Genomic DNA, 9,058 nt, shown 5'->3' on the forward strand with positions numbered 1-9,058 from the left:
TTGGAAAATTGGTTTCCATGTGCACGTCAATGCCAAGTGATTGGTAATGTCTTGCTGCAGCATTACAATGAAAAGGATTCTAAGACCTCATTAAACAGAACTGGAAAAAGGTGTGATGGATTAACAAGGTCTACTGTGGAGAAAAAAAATAATAATGACATACACACCAAGGAAACCAGAATTGAAAGAGACACATGTACCCCAATGTTCACTGCAGCACTGTTAACAATGGCTAGGACATGGAAGCAACCTAGATGTCCATTGGTAGATGAGTGGATAAGGAAGTTTTGGTTCATATATACAATGGAATATTACTCAGCTATAAATAAGAACACGTTTGAGTCCATTCTAATGAGGTGGATGAAACTGGAGCCTATTACACAGAGTGAAGTAAGCCAGAAAGAGAAACACCAATACAGTATACTAACTCATATATATGGAATTTAGAAAGACGGTAACGACAACCCTATATGCAAGACAGCAAAAGAGACACAGATGTAAAGAACAGAATTTTGGACTATGTGGGAGGAGGCAAGGGTGGGACAATATAAGAGAATGACATTGAAACATGTATATTACCATGTATAAAATAGATGACCAGTGCAAGTTTGACGCATGAAGCAGGGCACTCAAAGCCGATGCTCTGAGACAATCCAGAGGGATGGGGTGGCGAGGGAGGTGGGAGGCGGGTTCAGGATGGTGGGACACATGTACACCCACGGCTGATTCATGTCCATGTATGGCAAAAACTACCAAAATATTGTAAAGTAATTAGCCTCCAATTAAATAATTAAAAAAAAAAAAAAGGGAATGTCACAACTTCCTAGTACCTGCTAGCCCTGCATTGATATATCAGTTAATCCACCCAGCACTTCCTTGAGGACAAGAAAAATGCATGCAGTAGACACTCATCAAAGCCTCACTTTGTATTTCATTCAACCCGGAAATCTCCTTCCTCACAAAAATCTGAAACTGATATTGTTGGTTGCATGTATACGGTATTGTGTACATTTTTCTTTTCACACTATAAGAGATCTACTATTACAGAAATTGCCCCATATCTGATGTTGCCCACTCCCACCTCTCAAGTCACTCTCTATTATAAAATCTTATTTTCTCTGTAGTAATTACCACTATTTGAAATTATTTTTTAGTTATTTCTTCATTATCTCGTTGAACAGAATATAATTCTGTGAAAGCACACAAAAAAACGAGGAGGAGTCTTAGAAATCCTCTTCCTCTCACTCTTCACTTTATGAATAAGGAAACTAAAAATGGGATAAATGGTTTAGTTATTGTATCTTTAGGTTCCAGGATTTTCTTTTTTTAATGTACCATTCTACAAGTAGGGTCATTTCATTGTATAAAATAAATCAGATTTCTGAGAGGGTCACTACAAAATAAAGATTTCAGAATGGTAAGTTTTTCTGTTGACATCTATGATAGCAAGAAGAAAGCATTATGATTTCCTCTCCATTTAGCAGGGAGCATGCTGCACAGAGCTAGTCAGTGCAGGGCTGACACTCGCATGCAGGCTTGTCTTACTCAATAGTTTGGGCTCTTAAACTCCTCTGTTATTGCCTCCTTCTGTGACCTTTGCAAAAGAAGAAACATCTCATCCTCTGTGGGATAATAAAGAGAATTCACAAGTATTATAGAATCTGAGAAATCCACTCACTGAGCCCAGGAAAAAAGGAAACCATCAACTGGAGAGCATGGAGGAAACATTAAATGGTGGATATGAGAAGTCAAGAGAGGACTGGCTGTTTCTGGTGCAAAGGAATCAGGATGTGATGGATAATAGAACTGATCACTCTTTTATCCCCATCAACTTCAACTCATTCCTAGAAGGATGGAGGTGTGGGACATAGGAAAATACTCTAGAGAAAAGATGTCTTATCATAAAGCTATAAAACTTGGGGTTCAGGTTAGTAGTATTTTTTGTTTCAATTAAGATTGGGGTTTAAGGAAAGAAACTAGTTCAACGAATGGCTAAGTAGTTTAATTTCTTTCTAGAATTAGATGATCGATGGGAAATAGATAGATGTAGATAGATAGGTTTTGTTGTTATTATTGTTTAGTTGCTAAGTTGTGTCTGACTCTTTGCAACCACACAGACTCTAGCCTGTAAGGCTTCTCTCACCATGAGATTCTCCAGGCAAGAATACCAGAGAGGGTTAGCTTGTTCTCCTCCAGGGGATCTTCCGGACCCAGGTGTCGAACCCATGTCTCTTGCATTGTGTTATGCTTAGTCATTCAGTCGTGTCTGATTCTTCACAACCCCATGGACTGTAGCCCTCTAGGCTCCTCTGTCCATAGGGATTCTCCAGGCAAGAATACTGGAGTGGGTTGCCATACCCTCCTCCAAGGGATCTTCCCAAAGCAAGGCTCGAACCCAGATCTCCCACATTGCAGGTGGATTCTTCACCATCTGAGCCACTAAGAAAGCCTGTCTGTTCCATTAACAGGCAGATTCTTTACCACCAAGCCACCTGGGAAGCGCCCAGATATATAGATAGATAGATATTGATACATATAGATAGATGTTAATAGATAGACAGATACAAGGCAACAAAATCTGTCTGCAAAGCCAGTATTATGGGATGACATTTGGTTTAGGCTTTCTAGATTCTGGTTTAAGATGCTGAAGTATTGGCTCTCTTAGCAAAGAAAAGAGCACACATCTAGGATATGAAGGCTACCTAGATGCTTATTGATTTATCAAGCAGACTTTACACTAGAAATAGAGGTAGAGAAAGAAAAATTCCCAGAAATGAATCGGGGCAGTATCTATAACAAGAGAAGAAAAAATAACTTTGAGAGGGATGCCTGGTACTTCATAATGGAAAAAATGCAAAGAAACACCAAGAAAAATACCCCCAAAAATATGTGTAGCCTTAGTACAACCCACACACAGCTCCTGGGTGATAAACAAAGGTAGGCATCATCTCTCTGCAAAAGCTATCTCATCAACACACAAACATGCTATTAATTCTCCTATTATAAAAAAGTTCTCTTTTCATAAACTTTTTATTTTCTATTGGCGTATAGCCAATTACCAATGTTGTGATAGTTTCAGGTGGACAGCAAAGGGACTCAGCCATACGTATACATATGTATGTATCCATTCTCCCGCAAGGTGCTCCCAGGTGGCGCAGTGGCAAAGTATCTGCCTGCTAATGAGGGAGATGCACGAGACTCACGTTCAATCCCTGGATGGGGAAGATCCTCTGAGTAGGAAAGGCAACCCACTCCAGTATTCTTGCTTGGAAAATTCCATGGGCAGAGGAGCTTGGCAGGCTCAAGTAGTAGTCCATGGAGTCTCACAAGGTAGTCCATGGGGTCACAAAGAGTTGGACACGACTGAGCGACTGAGCACACATTCTCCCCCAGACTCCTCCCATCCAGGCTTCCACACAACATTAAGCAGAGTTCTCTGTGCTATGTAGTTAAGACCTGGTTGGTTATCCATTTTTAAATATAGCAGTGTGCACATGTCAATCAAGAAAAGCCTCTTTTGATCCCCTCATCTCCAACCCCATTTCTTTGCTCCTCTTTATAGCAAAACCCCTTGAAAGAGTCACCAGTTTCCCTTGCATTTTCCCCTGTACCTATTCAGTCAAACTCATACCCTCACCGGATCACCAAAAGACCAGTGACCTCCATGTTACAAAAATCAATTTTCAGCTTACTTGAACTTAGAGTACAGCAAATATCCAACCATATGCATAGCTATAGCCATATCAGTTGTTAAAATACTAACATATTCCCACATCATTGATAAATAGCCACATTTTTTGAGACCTCTGAGTGCTCTTGCCAACCATTTCTACTCTCTGGAACCCATTTATTACCTTCTCAAAATCCAGAAACAAAGGGGTTAATCCTAGGCACTGCAGTGGGCTCCCTGCTTCAACACTAAGGTCGGATTCCTTTCTCATTGATGGAAAGTGTAAGTGCCAGTTATAGTCCCCTAGGGGCCTGGCTCCCTGACATTGCCATCTGTCCATCCCCGAGCCGAGTAGACCATGCCCTGCCCACATTGTTCACAGCCCTGAGGATCTCTGAGAGATAATGTTTGGGAGGCTCCTGGAATGTAAGCCTGCCCTCCATGGTTCCCATGAACCAACCTTCGATCCAGGCTCTAGCAGACCCAGAGATTTGGAGGAAGTGACCCTTGTGGCACTGGTATTCACGTAAGCAAATGCCTAAGCTCCATCTGCCCCCAAAGCTCTGGTCTAGTGTGCTGGTGCTCGTCCTGGTGTCACTCTCACATGGCTACTAGGACTGGAGCCTCCATGTGACTTCGCCTCAGAAAGGATCTTGGATGCAAACAACTATATGTAGGATGGATAAACCACATGGTCCTGCTATACAGCACTGAGTGACTGAGTGACTGAGCACTCAGAGCACTACATAGCTCACGGAACTATAGACAAGCACTATATAGAACAAGAAACTATATATATATATACTCTTCTTTGTATTTTCCATTATGTTTTGTCACAGGACACACACACACACACACACACATTTAGTCATTAAGTCATATCCAACTCTTTGTGACCCCTTGGACTGTAGCCCACCAGGCTCCTCTGTCCATGGGATTTTCCAGGCAAGAGTACTGGAGTGGGTTGCCATTTCCTTCTGTAGGGGATCTTCCCAATCCAGGGATCAAAACTTCATCTCCTGCATTGCAGGTGAATTCTTTACTGTTGAGCCACCAGAATAAGAAACCTGAAACTCTTTAAAAACAAAAGGAAGAAAGGATTTGGTAGATGCCAGGAGAACAGGTAAGCAGGAAGCAATATCCGAATGGGGTTCTTAGGCACAGTTTGAGGTCAAGGATACCCAGAGTGTAGGTTACTGTTGAATTTCACCTCCATGTAATTTTATCAGCTCATTAAAATCCATCAAACCCTAACTCATCACGAGAATTAGCAGTAATAATTTTATTAATAAAAATGAGAGCAATCACTTACAGTATTTGCTTTGTCTGGTAAATATCAACTCATTTAAATACTTAATGCTCATTAGCATCTCCTTGTTTACAGATCAGAAAACTGAGACAAATAGAGAGGTTAAAATTTAAACGGCAGAACTAAGATTCAAACTTCATCTGGCACATGGCCAATGCTCTTAACTGCTACAGTGCTTTCCTCTAGTTTGGCCTGAAGGATTGTATTCCACCCAATTAACTATGACATTTCAAAATGCTTTTCTTGATTTAGTTGATAATAAAGATTTTTAATACACAAAATCTCAGTAATGTAAGGGCTAAAACATTTGGGAGGATAGAACATCTTTTATAGAATTGCTTTTCAATAGAAGCTGTGAGGATTTGGCATCATGATCTATATAGCTGATGTTAATTTGACACTCTAAGTCACCATGACTGTTAATTTAGTGTGGAAGTTTTTGTGTGTTTGATGCTGTCTCTTTTATCAAAGCATAACTCACAGACAGAGGCATCACTTAGCTAGTGACAGCCTCTTCAGTGAAAGATCACACAACAATTTCTAAAAATTAACAAATGATTTGAAATTTATTGCAATGATCTGATGAACAATTTACACTATGACTATGACACAGGATGGAATTCTAATATATTTAGCTTAGCTTGTTTAAGGATAAAAAAGATTTTCTTTTTTGGTTGTTTTGTATGCACTTTTACCTTAATTTATCTTACCAGGTTGATCACCTTAACTTCCACTAACGTTTGACCCTCCCTCTTAAAATGCATTTTCAATGGACTTTAATGCAGCATACTTTGCTTTCCTTTTAACTCGCCATGGAACCTCTCAGTTTCCTTTGCTGATTATTCCTCACCTCTCTGGTCTCCCAAACTTACACTGTACTTGCATTCCTTGGATTCTGGCCCCTTCAAAGCCAGCCATGCATCATCTTCAAATCTCCCCTCCTCTAACCTCTGCTTCCATCATTACCTTGTCTTTTCTGACTCTGACACTCCTGCCAACCTCTTATAAAGACCCTGTGATCACACTGATCCAACAATTTAATCCATGATCATCTCTCCAACTTATGACCCTTAATCACCTCTGCAAAGTCCCTTTTACCATAAGAGGTAACATATTCAAAGGTTCTGGAGACTAGGTCATGGAAAACTTTGGGTGCCCTTATTTAGCCAACCACAGTGACCTTCTTAGTAGACCTTCTCCAACTGAAATATTTAAGCTTACATATCTCATTCCTCCACCAGAAAGCCATAGCCTCCTTTTCTGCTTAATTTTTCTCCATGGCATTTATCACCACCTGACACGCTGTATATTTAAAATATGTCTATCTAGAATGAGGGTAGGGGGGCTTTGTCTCTTCAGTTCACTGCTGTATGACTAGTGCCTAGAAGAGTACCTAGAATGTAATCGATGTCTGCTGAAAGAGTGTGAAAGACACTTCATAAGTACTAACCATGTTGGGATGAGACACAACTGGATTCTGCACATGAAATGTACATGCAGAAGATAATGTTGCCGTGTGCTGTCATGTCCAAGTCTTTGCAGCCCTATGAACTGTAGCCCATCAGGCTCCTCTGTCCATGGGATTCTCCAGGGAAGAATACTGGCATGGTGCCATTTCCTACTCCAGGGGATATCTCCTGACCAGGGATGGAACCCACGTCTCTTGCGTCTCCTGCATTGGCAGGTGGATTCTTTATCACTAGCACTACCTAGGAAGCCCACAGAATATACTAGTGTTTGCAAGTATCTAGTTCTGCCCCTGTTGGCACGTGGAAGGGAGCTTTCAGTTTCTTCAAGGTTGGCTAGGATCTTGTGACTATTAATAATTCTGGCCATTGAAATGTGATGTGTGTCATATCTGGTATGAGACAATGGAAAGTCCATGCACTGTTCATCAGTCCCATTCCCCTGATGAGACAACTAAGAAACTGGCTGTTTTGGCTGGTGCAGATACTGATGGCAGAACCTCTGGCAAACTGGGTTTCTGAGTGGCTATACAAACCAAAGCCTTCCCTCATCCCCACAGAGCAGCACAGGACATGAAACGTGATGCTGGGAAAGAGATCCACTTTTGTTGTATTAAGGCACTGAAACTTTGGATTTTTTGTTATTAGAACATAACCATTCTTTGTTGTTGTTCAATCACTCACTGAAACTTTGGATTTTTTGTTATTAGAACATAATCCATACTTTGTTGTTGTTCAATCACTCACTCGTGTCTAACTCTTTGACACCCCATGGACTGCAGCACGCCAGGCTTCCCTGTCCTTCTGTCCTTCTCTGTCTCCCAGAGTTTGCTCAAACTCATATCCATTGAGTTGGTGATGCCATCCAACCATCTCAAACTCTGTCGTCCCCTACTCATCCTGCCTTTAATCTTTCCCAGTATCAGGGTCTTCCCTAATGAGTTGGCTCTTCACATCAGGTGGCTACTGTATAGGAGCTTCAGCTTCAGCATCAGTCCTTCTAATGAATATTCAGGACTGATTTCATTTAGGATTGACTGGTTTGATCTACTTGCAGTCCAAGGGACTCTCAAGAGCCTTTTCCAATACCACAGCTCAAACACATCAATTCTTCAGTGCTCAGGCTTCTTTATGGTCCAATTCTCACATCCATACATGACCACTGGAAAAACCATAGCTTTGACTAGATGGACCTTTGTTGGCAAAGTAATGTCTCTGCTTTTTAACATGTTTTCTAGGTTGGTCATAGCTTTTCTTTCAAGGAGCAACGGTCTTTTAATTTTGTGACTGAAGTAACCATCTGCAGTGATTTTGGAGCCCAAGAAAATAAAATCTGTCACTGTTTCCTCACATATTTGCCATGAAAAGATGGGACTGGATGCCATGATATTCATTTTTCTGAATGCTGAGTTTTAAACCAGCTTCTTCATTCTCCTCTTTCATCTTCATCAAGAGGCTCTTCAGTTCCTCTTCACTTTCTGCCATAAGTGTGTTGTCATCTGCATACCTGAGGTTATTGCTATTCCTCCTGGAAATCTTGATTCCAGCTTGTGCTTCATCCAGCCCAGCATTTCACATGACATACTCTACATATAAGTTAAATAAGCAAGGTGACAATATACAGCCTTGACTGACTCCTTTCCCAATTTTTAACCAGTTTGTTGTTCCATGTTCAGTTCTAACTCTTGATTCTTGACTAGCATACAGGTTTCTTAGGAGACAGGCCAGGTGGTCTGGTATTCCCAACCCTTTCAGAATTTTCCACAGTTTGTTGTGATCCACACAGTCATAGGCTTTAGCATAGTCAATGAAGCAGAAGTAGAGGTTTTTCTGAAATTCCCTTGCTTTTTCTATGGATCCAACGGATGTTGGCAATTTGATCTCTAGTTCCTCTGCCTTTTCTAAATCCAGTTTGAACATCTGAAAGTTCTTGGTTCACATATTTTTAAAGCCTAGCTTGAAGAATTTTGAGTATCACTTTGCTAGCATGGGAAATGAGTGCAATTGTGCAGTAGTTTGAACATAACTTGGCATTGCCCTTCTTTGGAATCGGAATGGAAACTGACCTTTTCCAGTCCTGTGGCCACTGCTGAGTTTTCCAGATTTGCTGGCATATTTAGTGCTGCACTTTCACAGCATCATCTTTTAGGATTTGAAATAGCTCAGCTGGAATTCCATCACCTCCACTAGCTTTGTTCGTTGTGATGCTTCCTAAGGTCAACTTGACTTTGCACTCCAAGATGTCTGGTTCTAGGTGAGTGGTTATGTGAGTTATGTGGGTCATGAAGATCTTTGTTGTATAGTTCTCCTATGTATTCTTGCCAGCACTTCTTAATATCTTCTGTTTCTGTGAGGTCCATACACTTTCTATCCTTTATTGTGCCCATCTTTGTATGAGATATTCCCTCGGTATCTCTAATTTTCTTGAAGAGACCCCTATTCTTTCCCATTCTATTTTTTTCCTCTATTTATTTGCATTGATCACTTAGGAAGGCTTTCTTATCTCTCCTTGCTATTCTTTGGAACTCTGCATTCAAATGGGTATATCTTTTCTCCTTTGCCTTTCACTTCTCTTCTTTTCTCAGCTATTTGTAAGGTCTCCTCAGATAGGCA

Source organism: Bos mutus, chromosome 15 (assembly GCF_027580195.1).
Source record: "Bos mutus isolate GX-2022 chromosome 15, NWIPB_WYAK_1.1, whole genome shotgun sequence".
NCBI lineage: Eukaryota > Metazoa > Chordata > Mammalia > Artiodactyla > Bovidae > Bos > Bos mutus.